Below are 22,295 nucleotides of genomic sequence, written 5' to 3' on the forward strand. Positions count from 1 at the left end.
TCGGACGTCACTCAGCTGCTTCGAACGAACCAAGCCTCGGCACAGTGGTTCGGTACAATTGCTTCATGAGCTACGGCGCATGTGTCGGAGCCTCGGGTGTCAGAGGGCCATCACTATCTGTAATGGCTCTTGGGAATGACTATGAATTACAAAAAAATGTATGACCAAATAATTTCTCTAGCCTACTTAAATTATCACAGGTGTATGATATTTTTTGAATAAAACACACAATATATGTAACTTTTCCCAAAATGGTAGTATCATATGATATGGCAGGTTGTGTGTTTTTCCGTCACTTTAGGCAAATGGCATGGGCTTAAACAGGCAGAGGAAAGTAAAAGTGCTTGTGGAACTAGGAAGAGGGCACTCATTATGTCTCTTCCTAGCTGGCTCCATCCTCTTACCTATCTTTCTCTCCTCACTCTCCTAAATCTTCAAACTATATCTCTCTTTTTAAACTCTCCAAACTATCTCCAAATTATATAAACTCTATCCAAACTCCGCAACTTGACACTCTATCAAAAACCCCGAGGGGTTTATAGTGCTGTCAAACCTCGCGGCAAAATCCGAACCACTTTCTGAATCAGTCACGTGGTACAGCCGGGCAGCGAGGCTTCGGACGTCATTTTTTTGGCCCCTCCCCTAAATGAAGTAAGCCTCGATACGCGCTTCGCGGAAACCCCGCCTCCATTCTCGACACACGCTTCGAAGCCTCGGCACGTCTCGTAACATCACTAAAGCCTAAATTATGCTTCCGCGTTGACACAGCGCGTCCGTGCGTACGGACCTATTGCGTCCTTGCGGACCCCCGTGCGTCCTACGCAAGGGCCAGACGCGCACCTCCCAAAAATCCTCGACGCGCGTCGAGGCGACGCAACAGCAACGCAGCAGCAACGCAGCGGCATTGGCTGTGATTGGTCCGCTAACTACATCCGCTGGAGACCGCTTTTCCGGTTTCCACATAAACACCGCCATTTTTAAAAAGTCTTCAGTTTACAATGGACAACATGGAAGAGCGTCTGGCGGAGGAGGTTCGCAAGCACCCGAACCTGTACGAAGTCTCCTCTCGCAACTACAAGGACCACCAGATGGCCGTCAACTCCTGGGAGCAGGTCGCTCGAAACCTCGGGTTGTCGGTGCTGGAATGCAAGACGAAGTGGAAGAATGTGAGGGACCGGTTCGTCCGTGTCCGAAAATCGATGTCGGCATGCAGCGGCGATGCAGGGGGGAAGAAATTCCCTCTTGTTTATCATATGCTGTCCTGGCTGAGCCCGCACATCAAACACCGGGCCACTTCATCGAATTTTCCTGCCAAGGTAAATATTTGTCTGGTCAACCTTTGTTTGGGCTAGCTAGCACACTAGCAGTCTCGTCAGAGTGCAAAACATAGCCTGTTGTGTTCACGGTGTGATAAATGATTGGCAACAACATATATATAACTTTTGCCTTCATGGCTGTAAACTGTTTTTTTTACTCGCTAGTAATCCGTAGGTAATCAAAAGCATTGTTACGTGACCATACAATGTCTGGTCAGCCTTTGTTTGGGCTTGCTAGCACACTAGCAGTCTCATCAAACCCCATCCTATTGTGTTCACCTTCTGTTTTTGTTGCACATTGTTTGAGTAGTATTCAGCTTTCAAGTTAATAGAATCCATACCATTTTCAAAAACGTCTAGCAGTAGACCAATTGTAATAGTATTGTTATGTGACCATACGATGTCTGGTCAGCCTTTGTTTGGGCTTGCTAACACACTAGCAGTCTCATCAGAGTGCAAAACAGTGTTGTGTTCACAGTGTGTTGTGCTTCGACTGATTGGCAATACAATAATATTGTAAAACTGTATGTAACTTTTATCTTTGTTCTCTCTTTACCACAGGCCTCACCCACACCCACAGAATCCAGTCTGTCTCCGTGTCCTTTGTCGGAGTCTCCCCCATCGGCTGAGCCATCACCATTATCGTAGGTCGTCAAACCTTTCCGCCGACATTCGGAAATATCTGAAGTGCGTCTCTGGGTCCAGATCTCGCATTGGTCGGACAAGAGTCACATATTCGCCGGTCCTCTGCCTGGGTACGTTCAAAGGGCGTACAGACCACCTCCGCTGTTGTCTCCTTTGTCTCCTTTGTCGTGCCCTAATTTGCAATATAAGAATTTCTTCCTCTGCTTCAATAATTTGGAGCTCCAACGCCAGTCTCTCTGTCTCGGTGTCCATCGTTCACTGTGACCACGACAAAAGCCGGAAGGTAAATAACTATACAAGGCGAGATACGTCACAAGAGTCTCGGTCGGTCGGTCACAAAAAACCATAGCGCCCTCTACCGGTGTGGCATGCATTTCGACACGTAAACCCCACGCAGAACCATCACGGTCTCACACTGCGTCCAAGCAACTGCGTGGCCATTGCGTGACCATTGCGTGACCATTGCGTGATCACTACGCGGAAGCATAATTCAACCTTAACTGTTACCTGTGTCTTTCTTACCTGCTTGTTGAATCCTCATGTTTCCTTGTTTTTCTGTTCCATTTGTAGTGATTTCTTGTTTCCTGAGTTTCTCTTTCTTGTCTTTCTTAGGATTTTACCTGCTTACCCTGTAGTGACTTTTCTTTCTGATTTTCTGTAGTTCCTTTTGTTTCCTGCTCCTGACACAATTTGTGTCCTGCCTCTGGGTCCTACCTCGCCACCTTAACATGATAATTTATATTATTGGAACATAAAAACCCGGAGGTGGACCTCTTAGTGTATATGAGCACCTGGCAGAGAGACAGAGTGCAGGGGCTGTCTATGAAATGCAACATTAAAAATCAGCTTGAGAAATATTCAATAACTTCAACAGTATTCATTTTGCATGTGAATCTGGTGGTCTGGGACAATTTTGATGATCCTTCAAAGAACAAGAGTGGAACTTCCAAGCTAGATTTCAAATAAGCTCTATTTTCAAAACCAAGCGGTGCAGTGTAAACCAAACCATAAACCATTTAAATTAGGTAAAAGCTATATATTATATTGCACTGTGTTGTATAAGATCCTGTCATTGCAGAACACAAGTTGTCTGGGTGATTTAATGTCTAACGTCACAGCGTTAGCACTGTTGCATCATTTGCATACATTGCTTGAATTCAGCAATAAAGTTTAGGACTTTTAAATATATATTCAAAGGTTAATTAAAATGTCATCTACCAAACACTGACCACCATGTATTTGATTTATACTTCACACCTGAACATGGCAATGCAATGGGCTACATGTTATTTACTATGTGTATCAATAGTTTGTGAGAAATCTTGTATTTGCACACACAGATGTCATACGTCTGTGTGTGCAAATACCTTTAAACAGCACTGTATATGTCTGAATTTCAATTTTTGTCATGAACTCCTTAAGCACACAGTGTTGTCAACTCCTCAGTAAGGAAAGCAGCTTTGCCTGTCCTAGTAGTCACTAAATGACGCTGTCATCTAATTTGCATCATGGACCATGTGCATGTAATTGTAATGGACGCTGTAGGAGAGTGGAATTACGTCGTGGACATGTCGTGCCCAATTGGAGCAAGATAATGCTCCAGTTGGGCCAATAACACAGACGTGTAATGAACTCTGTTCCTTACTCGTGAAGTCTTTTTTTGGTCCAGATGGTGTCTGAGGCATCTTCACTATTATGTCCGTGTTGCAGTGGATGTGGGGTTTCTTGAACAGATTTGTCCATCTTAAATACTGATCGCTGTGGTTTCCACCAACTGTCCACAAAGTTTCAATGGTTAACGAAACAGTCAACAACCATCATCGTGCAGGTCAACAGAAGTCGATGACTGTCCAACTGGCGCTTGCTGCATTTACCTGGTAGAACCTGTTGCTACACAATGGTCTCCAGTTGGAGCTCCATACTAATGTCTTCTGATAATCGGCATCATCCAGAATTCAAAGAAATTTAGAATATCATTTATTCAGTACAGAATCACACCCCAACTTCAAAACACCTTCAGCAGGTTTCATTAATCATTAGTGTAACTCTGACTGAGAACAGAACACATGGTTGTTTGATGATAGGTAAATGAGCTGCTGTGTGTACATCAATAAAATTCTCTGTAAAAAGATGTGACGCACGAAAACTTATCACACTGCATCTCTCTAATCTATAAAGAAGGTGAAACAAACACTCAAACTGGACATTGACTCTCCATGATTTAAGGAACGGAGTTCATTATATGTCTGTTTTAAATGATTCTTGGATGATCTGCTGACCTCTTTCCTGATATTCATGTTATTTTATGATTATAACTGACCTCATATCTCACTTCCTCATATGAGCAGATTTAAATATGTGAAACCTGCTAAGTGTCACATTCTGCTGTAGATGTTTAGATGCAGAGGACAGAACCAACACTAGTGTGAGAGACTCATTCAGGTGAGATCTGACAACTTTTAAAGGTAAATACTGGAATGTATAGGTGTGAAGAATACTGCAGTTAAAATGGTTCTGTTTTATTTCATTTGCATTTTTTCTGTTCGTAAAAGAACTAAAAGAGGATTGTAAAAATAGAATTCCACATTGAATATATTAATATTTCAAAGTTTAGGTTATTTCATGATTACTCTTAAACTTTTAAAGGACTCATTGCAGGGCAATATATCCTGTAATTGTTGTACTGTTGCATACAATATTTTGTGTGTTCTTTATTGCAAACGAGAAACTGATGATCATCCATTAAATGGTAAATGTACTTTATATGCACACTGTACTCAGTCTGACTAATTCAGGGTTACTTTCTATAGGGTTAAGTGTAAAACTTATTTCTATTAACAGCTTATTTAAAAAAAAAAACAAAAAAAAAACAGGGCAGCACGGTGGTGCAGTAGTTAGCTCCCTTGTTAGGGTCATTTAGTAATTCTAAGGGGGCCATAGATCTGTTGTTAATGTCATGGTTTTGAGTTTTTAATGTTTTCTTTAATTTCTGTGATTCCACTCACCTGTCTTGCCTTGTGTCCTTTGTCTGCGTGCTCCTCCCTCATTGGTCTCACCTGTCTCGAGTGATGGCTTTGTTGAAGCTTCGACTCTTCAATAACACAGTGCTCGATTAGGACATCTAGTGGACAAACAATATATTGCAATTGAGATGTGTCATTTCTTGGTTCATGTTCGTATGGGATTTGATTTGCCATGCACATTCATGTTCGACTACACTTCATGGTTGTATGGTTTCAAGCTGACACAATTAAATGTTATTTTTAATTTCTAATTGAAATAAATGTATTTAATAGCCAATAGCTTAAAAGATGTTGAATGCTTAAAAGTGGGCATTCAATATGCTTTCAAATGAGTATGATGAGCAAAGCAGCCATTCCCAAACTGTCCATTTGGGAGAGTTTGTCTCTTTGTGTTAGCTCTGTGATAGACTTGCTCCTTGTTCAGGGTTCAGGACATATCCTGCCAGTATAGATAACGGATGGATGTCATGTCTACCAGGAGGCAGCGCAAAGACAACTGTGGTGGCATTTTCTGAAAAACAGTACATTCAAATGTCTTCTACAAAGTGCTCAATGTTTGAATTTAATTCCAAACTAACAGCTCAGTGCATCAACAGAAACACCATTTGAATGGAAATGTAATTCCATAAATCAACGACACAGTTTCTAAGGCAACACAACAAGCCTTCAATGGTTGACAAAAATGTATGTTTGTGAAGGCCCCCCCCCCCCCATTGCACTTCAACATTTATAGGTATACTGTATCAATGTGAATGTACACCAGTTATCTGTGCATACTTGTAGTTTTTCACATTTTTTTTTTGTACTTTTCAAATATACACTATATATTTACTCTAATCTCTCAAACACCAGGATTGACACAGAAGAATGGAAGATTTGTACTTAAACAGCAGAACTTGGGACAAACGTTATGATCACAATAACAACGGCCTCAAAAATGAGAATTCCAGCTGTGACCCTGATTGTGATGAGGATTACAAAACCACCTATAGCTGCTATGGAAGCCAGGATAAATTGATCAGATACATTTTTACACTGATCATCATTTTTATCTGCCTTCCTTTGATCCTAGTGGCCATCTACTTACTCTCTTCTCTGGTGAGTCCATTATAACAGATGTATGTATTTATAATGATGTGTTGTGTACAGTCTGTCAGTAAATGATTGTCTTTGACTGGTCTCAGGTGTAAAAGTCTTGGTACATCTGGTTCTTAGATGGATAAATGTCTCTGACTGCAGTTTCTGGGCAGAGCCAGATGTCATATTTGGAGGAGGTGAAGTTCAGAACATGTTAACAACTGCTTTAGTTACTTTTACCAATGTTTTCCTGCAGGTCCGAAATAATCATGGTGCTGCAGTCTACGTCATCAACCTCCTCATTTCTGACATCCTTAAGCTCCTTTGCATGATTGTTTCAGTGGCTGACACAAAGTGTTCGATCAGTGAATTCACATTTTATATTTATCATTACTTTGTGTTCTCCAGTGTTGGCTTCATGGTGTGCATCTCCCTAGAAAGGTAACTATCTGTCTGATCCAGTTTGTGTGTATCTACGTCTGTGTCTAACCATTTTATTAGTATATAATTCTGATGCTCCTCAAAGACTGTCTGTGTGTCTGTCTTTCATTTCAGGTATTTGCTCATCGCCTGGCCGATGTGGTACAGATTCAGACGAACCATCAAGACCTCTGTGGTGGTCTCTGTCCTAGTCTGGATCCTTCCTCTTGTTTTATTTTTACCATTCTATTTCTGGGTTGATTTTCAGATCATTGAAACCATCTTTATCGTCTTCATTCTCCTCCCCCTCCCCCTGTTCATCTTCTTCCTGGGTGGGACTGTTAAAGCCCTGTCTGCATCCCTTAGTGTCTCCTCTGATGAAAAGCGAAGAATTGTGTCAGTTTTGGTCGTGGTGCTGCTTATTTACACACTAATGTTCCTGCCCACTGTCATTTGGTTACTGGCAAAACAAATAAGAAGCTCTAGCTTCACCACCCTGTGTTTCATTCTTCCTAAGTTGAGCCCTATTGCAGACTTTTTTGTTTTTGTTTTTATTACAAAAGGTTCCACAGAAAAGCTCAAAGCCTCTCTGTATTATTGCAGAACGGTTTGTGTCTGAACTTCTTCAGTTGAGTCCTCTTGCAGACTTGATTTTGTACATTTTCATTAGGAAAGGAACCACATACAAGCTTCTGGCCTCACTGTGTTGTTGTAGAATACAGCTTTAGGAATCACCAGATAAACAGCAGTAATAACGACAGCATGTACACAGTCAGCTTCGTGCAGGCAGGAAGTAGAAGTTTTAGTTTAGTTGTTGTAGTAGGAGGCAGTGGCCAGCAGGTGGTGCTGCTGTCTCTTCTGAGTTCAGGTTCTTCCAAGTTCAGGTTCTTTTTAAATCTCCGACTCGATCTGTGACCTGATATTGTCTTAGTATCACTTAGTGCCATTGTAAAATTTATTTTTAATTTCCTATTAACATTTATCCCAGTAGAAGAGAAGACTGAGGAAGTATTTTTTTCTTTGCTTCAGTCTGCACGTTGATGCCTTTCGTATCCTCCTAAGAAATGATCTGGAATATCCCCTCCACTGCAATGCTTTAAAAACAACTACTTTTGCCTCTTCTCTATCCTCTTGTCATGTAATGTAATAGCTGAGACTGAATAATACCCCTGAATGTATGAGGTGGATGAAAACATGCTCTGTGTAAGAGGACACTGGAATCTGTAGATTTAACTCTCAGATCCAGCTGTCCAGCCTGTTGGTAATCTGGTCCTTGAAATGTGGATGTCTCCAAGTAATTCATCTCCTCCTTATGAAAAATTGTCTGTAACTTTTTATATAACAATAATGTGCATTGAGAACCTTTACAAATAATCAAAAAACATTTACCATTAAACTCAAAATCATTTACCTGCCTACCCTGTAGTGCCTTTTCTTCCTGATTTTCTACCTCTTGTTTTAAAGTTCTTTTGTTTCCTGCTCCTGCTTCCCTTTGTCTCCTACATTTGGGTCCTACCTCACCACTATAACATAAATAAGAATGCATGAAAATTACTAGTACAATGTGTTGTAGTATAAGATAAGAATAGTCTTTAGTGTCATTGCAGAACACAAGCTGTTTAAATGTCTTACAGTCGTCTGTGACATCACTTGATGGCACGTTACATTTCTTTTTAACCTTTGAATGTAGCTATAAAGTCCTTAACTTTATTGCTGAATTCAAGCAGTGTCAAGCAAATGATGCACCTGTCATCTTCTTCCGACCATCATCTGAACAATGCACTGCAGCAGGGTACATGTTATTTACTATGTGCATCAGTACTTTGTAGTAAATTAAATAACAGTCTCGCCAGCCAGTAGTACGTATATGTATGCAAATGCTTGTGTCATGAACTCCTCAGTAAGGAGGAGTCCTACACATGACGCTACGTCTAATTTCCATCACTGACCATGTGCATGTAATTGTAATGGATGCTGTAGGGGAGAGGATTTATTTATTTTTTTTTGTATATATAAACTTTGGTTTGGTCTTTAACCTTTTATGCTCTACATAGGAGCCAACAACAAGTGACAATAAAATACACTCCTGATCAAAATTTTAAGACCAGCTGAAAAATTGCAAGAATTTACATTTTGCACTATTAGATCTTAAGAAGGTTCTAAGTAGTGCTTCAAAATGCAAAAAGAAGAAATGGGAGTGGGACAAGAAAAATATTTGAGTAAGCAATTTACTGGGGGCAGCACGGTGGCATAGTGGGTAGCACTGGTCCCTCACAGCAAGAAGGTCCTTGGTTCGAATCCCCGGGGTGGAGAGGTTTCGATTCTCAGGGCCTTTCTGTGTGGAGTTTGCATGTTCTCCCCATGTTTGCATGGGTTTTCTCCGGGTGGTCCGGTTTTCTCCCATCATCTAAATATGCTAGGTGCTAGGCGCCGGGTCAGGTTGGCCCACAGTGGCGGCGCGCACGGTCGCAGCGGCTCAGGACTAACCCTCCATCCGACCATGAAATTTCGTTGTATAATGACAAATAAAGCACTTTACTTTACTTTATTGCAAACAACCATTAAACTGAAATAGGCTGTTCATCAGCTGATCAAAAGTTTAAGACCACAGCCTTTAAAAGCCCAAATCTTCGCAAAAATGTGGATTCAGTGTCATTTTCTGTCAGGTACCCACGCTGTCATGACCTCCTGATGGCAAAGGCAAAAAAGCTTTCTCTCTTTGAACGCGGTCGGATTGTTGAGCTGCATCAGCAAGGCCTCTCGCAGCGTGCCATTGCTTCTGAGATTGGACGCAGTAAGACAGTCATTTTAAACTTCTTAAAAGATCCTGAGGGTTATGGGGAAACAAAAGTCAAGTGGTAGACCCAAAAAAATTTCACCGGCCCTGAGCCGGAGGATCCAATTGGCTGTCCGTCAAGACACGGGACGATCCTCGGCCCAAATTAAGCTTGTCACTGGTGCCAACTGCAGTCCCATAACCATTAGACGGCATCTGCGAGAGAAGGGTTTTAAGAACAAAAAACGGCTTTTTCCTTCAATGGAACAATGGAGCTTCAGGTTGTGCAGAGGCGTCAAACAGCAGCTGGCTATGTGGAGATGTTGCAGGGGGCATCCCTCATGACTGAAGGCCATCGTCTGTGTGGTAATGACTGGGACAACGCTGCAGTTCACAATGCCCACCTGACAAAGGACTTCCAGAGAAATAACATCACTCTTTTGAACCATCCTGCGTGTTCCCCTGATCTAAATCCAATTGAGAACATTTGGGGTTGGATGGCAAGGGAAGTTTACAAAAATGGACACCAGTTCCAGACAGTGGATGCCCTCCGTGAAGCCATCTTCACCACTTGGAGCAACATTCCCACGAGCCTCCTGGAAACACAAGCATCAAGCATGCCGAAACGAATTTTTGAGGTGATTAACACGAATGGCGCAGCTACTCATTACTGAGTCCTTTTTTGAAAATTTTATTTCTGTTTTAGGGGGTTGGGGTTTTTTTTGAGATGTGGTCTTAAACTTTTGATCAGCTGATGAACAGCCTATTTCAGTTTAATGGTTGTTTGCAATAAATTGCTTTCTCAAATTTTTTTCTTGTCTCACTCCCATTTCTTCTTTTTGCATTTTGAAGCACTACTTAGAACCTTCTTAAGATCCAACAGTGCAAAATGTAAATTCTTGCAATTTTTCAACTGGTCTTAAAATTTTGATCAGGAGTGTATACAGTGTAAGTCAGGACTGCACAGTCTGGAGCCTCCAGAGCACTTACCTTGCTTATTGCTTTTGGGTACGCATGTATATGTATATGTATATGTATATGTATGCTGGGTTGGCCCAGATGTCTGTCTAGTTGTTGGTCCTGCATTTGTGGTATTCAAAGATGAAGCCTAGAAGGAGGCTCAGTTGTTTAATTTGTGCACTAGCCCTGTCGCTATGGAGACATGCAAAGCAAATTAAGTATCTTACAACATTGCCCTCTGTTCAGTACAGACTGAAGTATACAAACAGTGCAAACACCAAAACAGGATGGATCCTGTGATTTCACACAGAAAAAACATATATAGCTCAACCTTTCTACCATGTCATTATATTCATTTTTATTTCATTCATTCATTTTCTATACCCGGTTATTCCTGTTAAGGGTCGCGGGGGTCTGCTGGAGCCTATCCCAGCTGTCATCGGGCGAGAGGCAGGGTTACACCCTGGACAGGTCGCCAGTCCATCACAGGGCTAACACAGAGAGACACACTCACACGCACAGCTACGGCCAGTTTAGAATCACCAATTAACCTAATGAGCATGTCTTTGGATGGTGGGAGAACCCACGCAGACACAGGGAGAACATGCAAACTCCACACAGAAAGGCCCAGCCGGCCCATGGATTCGAACCGGTGACCTTCTTGCTGTGAGGCATCAGTGCTAACCACCTCGCCACTGTGCTCACTTTTATTCTATTAGGTCATATGCAATGACAATTATCGATTTCTTTTAAACCAGCTGATCACCAACTGTTGTACAGCTAACACTGAGACAGCAGTAGAAGAGTGTATCTGAATGTGTGATTATTATAGTTTTTGTTGCTTAGAAAGTGAATGAGAACAGAATCAGAATCAGTTTTAATGGCCAAGTATGTGCATATACAGGGAATTTGACTCCAGTAGCTTTACTCTCTTGTACATAAACGCACAAACTTAAATAAGTGAAAGAAAATTAAAAATGAAAATAAAATAAAATAAAATAAATCTCAATCTATACATATAAAATATAGAATAAGAGTGGACATATACATCAAACCAGGGTTTTGTATAGTGATGCTAAATAAAACTGCTGTTGATCATTGATTCAATTAAAGGTCTATTTGATGTGATTCTTTTTCTCCTTCATTGATCCCTCAGTGGGCGGCACAGTGGCGAGGTGGTTAGCACTGATGCCTCACAGCAAGAAGGTCACCGGTTCAAATCCATGGGCCGGCTGGCCTTTCTGTGTGGAGTTTGCATGTTCTCCCTGTGTCTGCGTGGGTTCTCTCCGGGTACTCCGGCTTCCTCCCACCATCCAAAGACATGCTCATTAGGTTAATTGGTGATTCTAAATTGGCCGTAGGTGTGCGTGTGAGTGTGAATGGTTGTCTGTCTCTGTGTGTTAGCCCTGCGATGGACTGGCGACCTGTCCAGGGTGTACCCCTGCCTCTCGCCCGATGACAGCTGGGATAGGCTCCAGCAGACCCCCGCGACCCTTAACAGGACTAAACGGGTATAGTCCTGTGGATGATCCCTCAGTGGGGAATTCTTTCTCTCCATTTAACCCATCCATTGGTTCACACAGCAGTGTGGACTCTGATCACTTTAGTGTGTCCATGCAGGAAGAAGCAGGAAAAGAGAAATGTGATGCTGTTTTTGAGGTTGTCATTCAGCAGCTTTCCTTGTCTGAAAATAGTTTCATTTGCTCATCATCCATGTTTAAACATTCAGTCTGTTTCTATCTCTGTGAATAAAGATGACAACAGAAAACAAACTCAGCACTTTCTACATTCTTTATTCATGAATGTTTGTTAGTTGGATGTTTTAGTAGAACATCTCACAGTCTGATTGATATTCATTCATTCATTCATCTTCTATACCCGTGTAGTCCTGTTAAGGGTCGCGGGGGTCTGCTGGAGCCTATCCCAGCTGTCATCGGGCGAGAGGCAGGGGTACACCCTGGACAGGTCGCCAGTCCATCGCAGGGCCACACACACAGAGACAGACAACCATTCACACTAACATGCACACCTACGGCCAATTTAGAATCACCAATGAACCTAATGAGCATGTCTTTGGATGGTGGGAGGAAGCCGGAGTACCCGGAGAGAACCCACGCAGACACAGGGAGAACATGCAAACTCCACACAGAAAGGCCAGCCGGCCCATGGATTCGAACCGGTGACCTTCTTGCTGTGAGGCATCAGTGCTGACCACCTCGCCACTGTGCCGCCCCCTGATTGATATTGATGATGATGATAATGTGATATTGATAGTGACATTGTTCAGCTTGATCACTGAAACACAGTCTTAATGTGATAATCACTGACAGCTGATCATGGACTGACATATTATATTTATTAACCACATATCTGATATGTTTCCAGACCTCAACACCTTCAGCAGGTTTCATGAATCATGACTGTAACTCTGACTGAAAACACAACATGTTGTTGTTTGATGCACCAGATAGGTAAATGAGCTGCTGTGTGTGTTTTAACAAAGTTCTCAGAAGTTCTCAGGATACACCTCTGTGACTGAGGTGCCCTGAGCAAGCATCTAACCCCCAAATTGCTCCCCGGCTTCAGTCCTTAGAGGCTGCAGCCCACTGCTCCAACTGTACACACTACTGTGTGAACAAATGGATGGGTCAAACAGCAGGAACTGAAATTTCCATCATCACGTCTGACCTCATATCTCATTTCCTCATACGAGCAGATTTAAATGATCAGAAACCTGCTATGTGTCACATTCTGCTGTAGACTGTTTAGATGCAGAGGACAGAACCAACACTAGTGGGAAGAACTTATTCAGGTGAGATCTGACTACTTTCTTACAACTGCCACTTTAACACTGTTCATCAAGCAGACGGGTCCCTCCATATGAGCTGGGTCCTGCTCAAAGTTTCTTCCTGTTATATTTGGGTTTTTCTAGACACTGTCGCCTTCGTGCTTGCTCTGGGGCTTTAAGGCTAGGTTTTATAAAGTGTCTTGAGACAATTTGTTTTCTTGTTGACGCTACATGAATAAAATATCATTGAATCATGCTGCTACTCTGATATTCTCCTACTTTAATGTTACAATTGTTATCATGAAGCTACTTTTTAATGTTACATGTTTTACACTATGCTGCTGCTACTATTTTAAATCTTCACTTATTTATTAGGGCTTATTTGTCCTAATCTGATGTTATTTTATCTAGCTGACTTGTCTGGGTCTTTGTGCTGATGTTTATAGAGTAGCAAAATACAATTTCATGAATAATGACAAAAAAGTCAATTTATTCATTCATTCATCACTGAATGTTCACATACGTACTGAACATCTTTATCCTGCAGTTGTTTCTTCCTTCCTCCTTGTTCACTCCAACATTTATACTGTACTAAAGGTATACTGTGTTCAGCGTTGGATATTGATAGAAAGTCTGTTTTAAATGTTTGTTGGAGGATGTTTTGTTTAAATAATATCTGTTGATATCTTTCGTGATGATTCCTGTGATCATTTTAATTATATCTGACCACGTATCTCACTTCCTCATACAGAGCAGATTTGAATATGTGAAGTTTCATACATGTCACATTCTGCTGTAGACTGTTTAGATGCAGAGGACAGAACCAACACTAACTTTTAAAGGTACATATATAAAAAAAAATCTCATATGTAAAGATTATTAAGAAAGAACAAGAAGTATTCAGATATTTCACTTATGTAGAGGTAAAAAATATGTGATGCATGAACAGTGGAAGGTTGTTAAGGGGAGCTGTGGAGTAGTGATTAGAGGGGTCCCAGGTTCGCCTTCCGCCGTGTCTATGACTGAGGTGCCCTGAGCAAGCATCTAACCCCCAAATTGCTCCCTGGCTGCAGTCCTTAGAGGCTGCAGCCCACTGCTCCAACTGTACACACTACTGTGTGAACAAATGGATGGGTCAAACAGCAGGAACTGAAATTTCTGACCTCATATCTCATTTCCTCATACAAGCAGATTTAAATGATCAGAAACCTGCTGCGTGTCACATTCTGCTGTAGACTGTTTAGATGCAGAGGACGGAAACAACACAAGTGGGAGGAACTCATTCAGGTGAGATCTGACAACTTTTAAAGGTATATATATATATCAGTAACGTGCAGTGAGGTCCATGGCTGGGTAGGCAGGATCAGCCAGAGCTTAAATCGCATACAAAAATATATATTATGTAGAACTCAATATTAAAACCACTGCAAAGTCAGTCAAATGCCGCTGTCAGAAATGTAGCTAATTACTGACATCAGCGGATTATAGCGCGCAAACAATTACTGCCAATTAATTTTCAGAGACGTACCGTCACCTGTATTTCTACAGGATTTACAGCTGAACAGCACCCAGTTAAAATTAATTTTTTTTCCCCTCAAAAGTCAAGGCTGAAAATTTTCTCAGCTCAGAAATCTCCTCTTCGCTAGCCGAAAACACTGCACAGCGGTGACAACAGCATCGCGAGACCTTGGGGGGGTTCGGGATTCCCGCCGAGATTCCGACTCGAACTGTGGAGGCAGAGAAGCGCTGTGCCTCAATGAAGCCCATTGAAGACAGCGTGAGAACAGACTACGCATGCGCGAACCCCCTAAACTGTTAACGTTCATTTCACACACGGCAGAGAGGCAGAGGTTGAGTCTGCCTCAGCCTCCTGTATTCACATACGCCAGCTTTGAATACAAGCTCTCCTGAGTAGTGGCATTCCTTATACCGTTAAAACAACACATTTCACGTTTTCATTTTTTAATTTTAAAACAATAAATCAACAATCAAAACAAAATTATAAAAATATTTTAAAAAAAATATTATTTTTATTTCTTTTTCTTTTTTCTCATTAGCCTAGGTGAGGCACTGCCTACCCTGCCTCACCTGACTGCACACCACTGATATATATATATATATATATATATATATATATATATAACATGTAGAGATTATTAAGAAAGAACAAAAAACAAATATATATATATATATATATATATATATGAAAATAAATCAATAAATTGAACCAATCAAAGCAGCTTTGAACTGTGGGTGTGAAGAATACTTTATTGAAACCAGTGGCTCAGGAAGTATTCAGATATTTCACTTATGCACATATACTATACTAGAAACAGATGATAATAATAATAATAATATTCCAGCATGGAAAATATAGTTGAATTAAAACTTTAAAAACTGTAACATGTTATTGTTAAGTTGGCTGTGATCTAGTGGTTAGAGAAGCAGCTTTGTTACTGTGAGGTTACTGGTTCAATCTCCTCTATGTCCATGACTGAGGTTCCTTAAGCAAGCACCTGAAAGCTCCCTGTTCACTTGGATGTGTATACATATGTATACACAGTATATGTGTTCACTGGAATGTCTGGAACTGTATAAGATCAACAGGAACCTAAGGGGCCTTCGTCCAGAACTCGATGGGAATGTGGAAGACAACTCTAGAGGCCGACTCAAAAAAACCAATTGCCCAAGTCAACATCAAATGCAGCATATACCAAGGAGATGCACTATCACCACTGCTGTTTTGCATAGGCCTCAACCCCCCCAGTCAGATCATCACAAAGAGTGGTTACGGGTACCAAGTCCGAAGTGGAGCAACAATTAGCCACCTGCTCTACATGGATGACATCAAGCTGTACGCCAGGAATGAGTGAGGAATCGACTCACTGATCCACACCACCAGGATCTACAGCAACAACATAGGGATGTCAGTCGGATTGGACAACTGTGGCCAGATGGTCTCAAAGAGAGGCAAGACGATCAGAACTGGAAGGGGTTGACCTACCAGAGGGCAACATAGGTGATATCCAAGACAGCTACTAGTACCTTGGTATCCCACAGGCTAACGGAAACCATTAGGAAGCCGCAAGGAAGTCAATCACAACCAAATACTTCCAGAGAGTGAGGCAGGTCCTGAAAAGTCAGCTGAATGGCAGGAACAACATCCAAGCCATCAACATGTACACAATACCAGTCATCAGATACCCCGCTGGGATCATAAGCTGGCCAAAGGAGGAGATAGAAGCCACAGACATCAAGACAAGAAAGCTCCTCACCATGCACGGAGGGTTTCACCCCAAATCCAGCACCCTGAGACTGTACAGCAGAAAGAGTGACGCCGAGGACTAGTAAGCATCAAGGCCAATATCCAGGATGAAACATCAAAAATCCAAGAGTACATCAGAAAAATGGCCACAAAGGATGAACTGCTAAGTGAATGTCTCAGGCAACAGAAACCCGATAAGAGTGCAGAGGAAGAGGAGCAGATAACCTGGAGGGACAAGCCCCTACATGGCATGTACCACCACCAAATTGAAGAAGTGGCTGATATTGAGAAGACCAATCAGTGGCTGGAAAAGGCTGGACTCAGAGACAGCACAGAGGCACTGATCATGGCAGCACAAGAACAGGCCCTAGGTACAAGAGCCATAGAGGCCAAGATCTACAAGAGTAGATCAGATCCAAGGTGCAGACTATGCAAAGATGCCCCTGAGACAGTCCAGCACATAGTAGCAGGGTGTAAGATGCTAGCCGGGTCAGCGTACATGGAGAGACACAACCAAGTGGCTGGAATAGTGTACAGGAACATCTGTACCCAGTATGGAGTAGAAGTACCCAAATCCCAATGGGCCGCACCACAGAAGGTGGCTGAGAACAACAGGGCCAAGCTGCTGTGGGACTTCAGCTTCCAGACTGACAAACAGGTCCTGGCTAACCAACCGGACATAGTGGTGGTAGACAAAGAGCAGAAGAAGACGGTGGTGATAGATGTAGCGATACCAGCAGACACCAACATCAGAAAGAAGGAACACGAAAAGGTTGAAAAGTACCAAGGGTTGAAAGAACAGCTGGAACAGATGTGGAAGGTCAAGGCGAGCGTGGTCCCCGTGGTAGTAGGAGCACTCGGGGCAGTGACCCCCAAACTGGGGGAGTGGCTCCAACAGATCCCAGGAACAACATCAGAAGCCTCAGTCCAGAAGAGCGCAGTCCTAGGAACAGCTAAGATACTGCGCAGAACCCTCAAACTCCCAGGCCTCTGGTAGAGGACCCGAGCTTGAGGATGAAACAGATACCACCCCAAGAGGGTGAGAGGGATGTTTTTTTTGTTTGTTTTTCTTATTCTTATATATATATATATATATATATATATATAAGAATAAGAAAAACCTTTATTAGTCCCACAATGGGGAAATTGCAGTTCACAAGAGTAAAAAAATAACAAGAGCAAAAATAGTAGCTATAAAAGATAAATAATGAAATAGAATCGGATAGAAATATTGCACGGGTTGAATTGTAAAATATTGCATAGACTGGTGTCAAGCTGTTGTTTGGAATTTTTACACTTATGGTGGAATACTATTGCACATATGGTGCAGTAATATTGCACATATTAAGAGTGTTTGTTGTGGAGCCTAACAGCAGCAGGAAGGAAAGACCTTCTGTATCTTTCCTTCACACATTGAGGGTGTTCAGTAAGATCACCGTGCAGGGGGTGGCACTCATTGTTCAGCATGGATGACAGTTTAGCCAGGACTCTCCTGTCACCCACCTCCCCCACTGAGTCCAGAGGGCAGCCCAGGCTGATGATCTTATCCAGCTTCTTCCTCTCCCTCTCTGTGATGCCACTGTTCCAGCAGACCACTCCGTACAGGATAGCTGATGCCACTACAGAGTCAAAGAAGGTCTTCAGGAGTGTCCCTTTCACTCCAAAAGACCTCAGTCTCCTCAGAAGGTAGAGCCTGCTCTGTCCCTTCCTGTAGAGTGCGTCAGTGTGGTCCAGTCCATATGGAAAAAGATTTAGATTCTTCTTGAGAAAGTTAGATCCGGACTCAGAGACAGATTGGTGATTGGTTTCATTGAACGTTATGTTTGAAAGTTGTCTTAAAATATTTTTTATGAAGGCCAATCAATGACAAACTTATGAGGAAGGCAAACTGCATAATTAGGTGCAACACTCACCACGGCCACTCCCTGTTTGAACTGCTGTGGTCCGTCAAATGGTTGAGGACAATAAAAGCCAGAGCTAAGAGGTTGAAAAAAAGCTTTTACCTCAGAGCTGTGGCCTCCATGGCTCTGCTGGTATCCAGACACGTTGACACTTTAACACTGTTCATCAAGCAGATGGGTCCCTCCATATGAGCTGGGTCCTGCTCAAGGTTTCTTCCTGTTATATTTGGGTTTTTCTAGACACCGTCTCCTTCCTGCTTGCTCTGGGGCTTTAAGGCTAGGTTTTATAAAGTGTCTTGAGACAATTTGTTTTCTTGTTGACGCTTCATGAATAAAATATTATTGAATCATGCTGCTACTCTGATATTCTCCTACTTTAATGTTACAATTGTTATCATGAAGCTACCTTTTAATGTTACATGTTTTACACTATGCTGCTGCTACTATTTTAAATGTTCACTTATTTATTAGGGCTTGTTTGTCCTAATCTGATGTTAATTTATCAAGCTGACTTGTTTGGGTCTTTTATTGTTGTGAGTAGCCAAACTCAATTTCACTAATAATGACAAAAAATGCTTCTGCATCCTTGCGCATTTTCTGGCTTTCTTCATATTCTGGTTTGTGTTTGTGTTTGAGGTGGTGGAACAAATTAGTGGTGTTACTGTCCTTTTTATGCACTATTTGTTTGCAAACCTTGCATGTTGTATTTTGCTGCTCCACATCAGACTTTTTTATCACTTCATGCCCAGTGTCACAAATTTGCGACTGCAGCCGAAATAACGCATTTAATACTCCAATGTCAGTTTGTGCACATTCAAAAAATTCCAAGGAACCTTTTGCAAGCACTAGTTTCTCGTATGACCGGCCAGAGTGGTAAGCAAAAACACAAAATATTTAATTTCTTTATATAATTGAAAAATCAATTCAGGCGTTAAGGGGTCAAAACCAAACCAGAAAATGGAGGTGGAGCCTCGTTTACGAACGAGCTCCTCGCTGCCCGGCGTATCTGCTCCGCCTTCCACCATTGTCAATTTGTCAGTATTCCACACGTGTTGAGCTGCGAGTGTGTCGCGCACATATATACATCATCAATGGGAATTTATCGTTTTTATCGTGGGATGAAATATTCTTACCGTGGGGAATGTTTTTAACGATATATCGTAAACGATGAAATATCGCACATCCCTATTCAACGTACACCTCAAAGCTTCATGGACATCACTGAATGACATCAGATAGATAATCTCTCTAATCTCTCAAACACCAGGATTCACACTGAACAATGGAACATGTCAACATCAGCAACTCATGGAACGAAAGTTACGATGAAAACAAAACCAGCTTCAACAACGATGATGGCAACTATTTACGATACTGCACTATTAATGGCTGCTATTATGGCAAAGAGGCCTTCATCTTATATGGTTTTAAATCAGTCATCATCTGCATCAGTCTTCCTTTGATCCTAGTGGCCATCTACTTACTCTCTTCTCTGGTGAGTCCATTATAACAGATGTATGTATTTATAATGATGTGTTGTGTACAGTCTGTCAGTAAATGATTGTCTTTGACTCGTCTCAGGTGTAAAAGTCTTGGTACATCTGGTTCTTAGATGGATAAATGTCTCTGACTGCAGTTTCTGGGCAGAGTCAGATGCCATATTTGGAGGAGGTGAAGTTCAGAACATGTTAACAACTGCTTTAGTTACTTTTACCAATGTTTTCCTGCAGGTCAGAAAGGATCACGGTGCTCCAGTCTTCGTCATCAACCTCCTCATTTCTGACATCATTCAGCTCTGCAGCATGATTGTTCAAGTCACTGACAAGAGGTTCTCGACTACTAGATTTGTTATTTATAATTATGGTGTGTTGTCCAGCGTTGGCTTCATGGTGTGTATCTCCCTAGAAAGGTAACTATCTGTATGATCCAGTTTGTGTGTATCTACGTCTGTGTCTAACCATTTTATTAGTATATAATTCTGATGCTCCTCAAAGACTGTCTATGTGTGTCTGTCTTTCATTACAGGTATTTGCTCATCGCCTGGCCGCTGTGGTACAGATTCAGACGAACCATCAAGACCTCTGTGGTGGTCTCTGTCCTAGTCTGGATCCTTCTTCTTGTTCTCATCTTTCCATTGTATTCTTTGGTTTCTTTGAAGGTCACATCCAACATGTATGCAGTCTACATCCTCCTCCCCCTCCCTCTGTTCATCTTCTTCCTGGGTGGGACTCTTAAAGCCCTGTCTACATCCCTCAGTGTCCCCTCTGATGAAAAACGAAGAATTGTGTCAGTTTTGGTCGTGGTGCTGCTTATTTACACACTGCTGTTCCTGCCCACTGTCATTTGGTTACTGGCAGGAGTAGACAGAATGAGCTCCAGCTTTGTCATTGTATCTAATAGTCTTCTTCATTTGAGTCCTCTTGCAGACTTGATTTTGTACATTTTCATTAGGAAAGGAACCACAGACAAGCTTCTGGCCTCACTGTGTTGTTGCAGAATGCAGCTTCAGGAATCACCAGATGAACAGCATGAATAACAACAGCATGTACACAGTCAGCTTCAGGAAGTAGAAGTTTTAGTTTAGTTGTTGTAGTAGGAGGCAGTGGCCAGCAGGTGGTGCTGCTGTCATTTCTGACTGCAGAACACAGAGATCCAGACAGAAGTCTGCTGCACGTTGCCTCCTTTTAAACCAGCTGATCACCAACTGTTGTACAGCTGACACTGAGACAGCAGAGATCCAACAAGGAAGAAGTTTCTTTCTAAAGCTGAGCGTTGTGCAGGGTGACAGTTTCTAAACTAGAAGAGTGGATCTGAATGTGTGATTATTATAGTTTTTGTTGCTTAGAAAGTGCTAAATAAAACTGCTGTTGATCATTGATTCAATTAAAGGTCTATATGATGTGATTCTTTTTCTCCTTCAATGATCCCTCAGTGGGGAATTCTTTCTCTCCATTTAACCCATCCATTGGTTCACACAGCAGTGTGGACTCTGATCACTTTAGTGTGTCCATGCAGTCATTTCCTTTATTTTTATTGTAACAGGACTTCATGATATACCTAATATACTATACTATACTATACTATTCTAATATACATAATATCCTAGAACACAGTGTTTAAGAAGAAACTTTATGCTAACGTCTGATGTGTCTGATCTCAAGTGTCTCTCTTGAAGGCCTGCAACTCCAAACTCCAACTCTTCAAACATCTATTTTTGTTCCTCATTCTATTCAATCATCATGGACATCAACATCCCCATTCCCACCACTAAGGATAAACGGACAATATCTTTCAGAAACCTCAAATCCATATCCCCTTCAGCCCTTTCTGCCTCTCTTGCTAGTAAAATATCTGCTCCCCCCCCTCCGTTAACTGACAATCCCTCTGACCTCACCAAATTCTACAACGTAACACTCTCCTCCTGTCTCAACCAGCTAGCCCCCATCAAAACTAAAACTGTCTCCTTCACCCACTCCGCCCCCTGGTACACTCCTGAACTACACAAAATGAAATCACAAAAACGACAGCTTGAAAGACTTCACAAGAAAACCGGTTTAACTGTCCATCTACAAGCCTATACAGATTACCTTCAGCAGTACAAGGATGCTCTCAGTACTGCCCGATCCACCTACTAATCTCACCTCATTCACTCTGGCTCCACCAACCCCAAGGCTCTGTTTTCTACAGTAAATAAACTCCTCAAGCCCAGCGACAATACCTCCAACTCATTCACCACTGACAAATGCAACTCCTTTCTCTCATTCTTCCAAACAAAAATCGACACCATTTACAACAACTTGTCCTCCTCTCCTGCCCCCACGGCCTGCACTCCCACTCCCTCACCTGCTCTTCCCCTCCTCACCTCTCAGCCTCTGTCTCAGTTCTCCCCCGTGTCACCAGGGGAGCTGCCCAAAATTATGATAGGCATGAAAACCTCTACATGTGTTCTGGATCCCATCCCATCTCACCTCATTAAGGACTCTTTACCAGCCATCTCCACACTCATCACAGAAATCATCAACTCCTCCCTCAGATCTGGCTCAGTCCCCCGTTCACTCAAACTGGCTGCTATCACCCCCATCCTCAAAAAACCTGGACTCAACCCTGACATCTTGTCGAACTTC

At 42.1% G+C, this 22,295-nt stretch overlaps 1 pseudogene across 1 annotated transcript; it reads left to right on the forward strand.

The window, feature by feature from the left end:
• Positions 1-19,453: 19,453 nt before the first annotated feature.
• Positions 19,454-21,055, forward strand: LOC311500044 (G-protein coupled receptor 4-like; annotated as a pseudogene). Its single transcript has 3 exons — positions 19,454-19,666; positions 19,902-20,080; positions 20,197-21,055. The product of its transcript is annotated as a G-protein coupled receptor 4-like (transcript).
• The last annotated feature ends 1,240 nt before the right edge of the window (positions 21,056-22,295 follow it).

Source organism: Chelon labrosus (genome assembly GCF_963514085.1).
Source record: "Chelon labrosus genome assembly, chromosome: 15".
NCBI classification, from domain to species: Eukaryota; Metazoa; Chordata; class Actinopteri; order Mugiliformes; family Mugilidae; genus Chelon; species Chelon labrosus.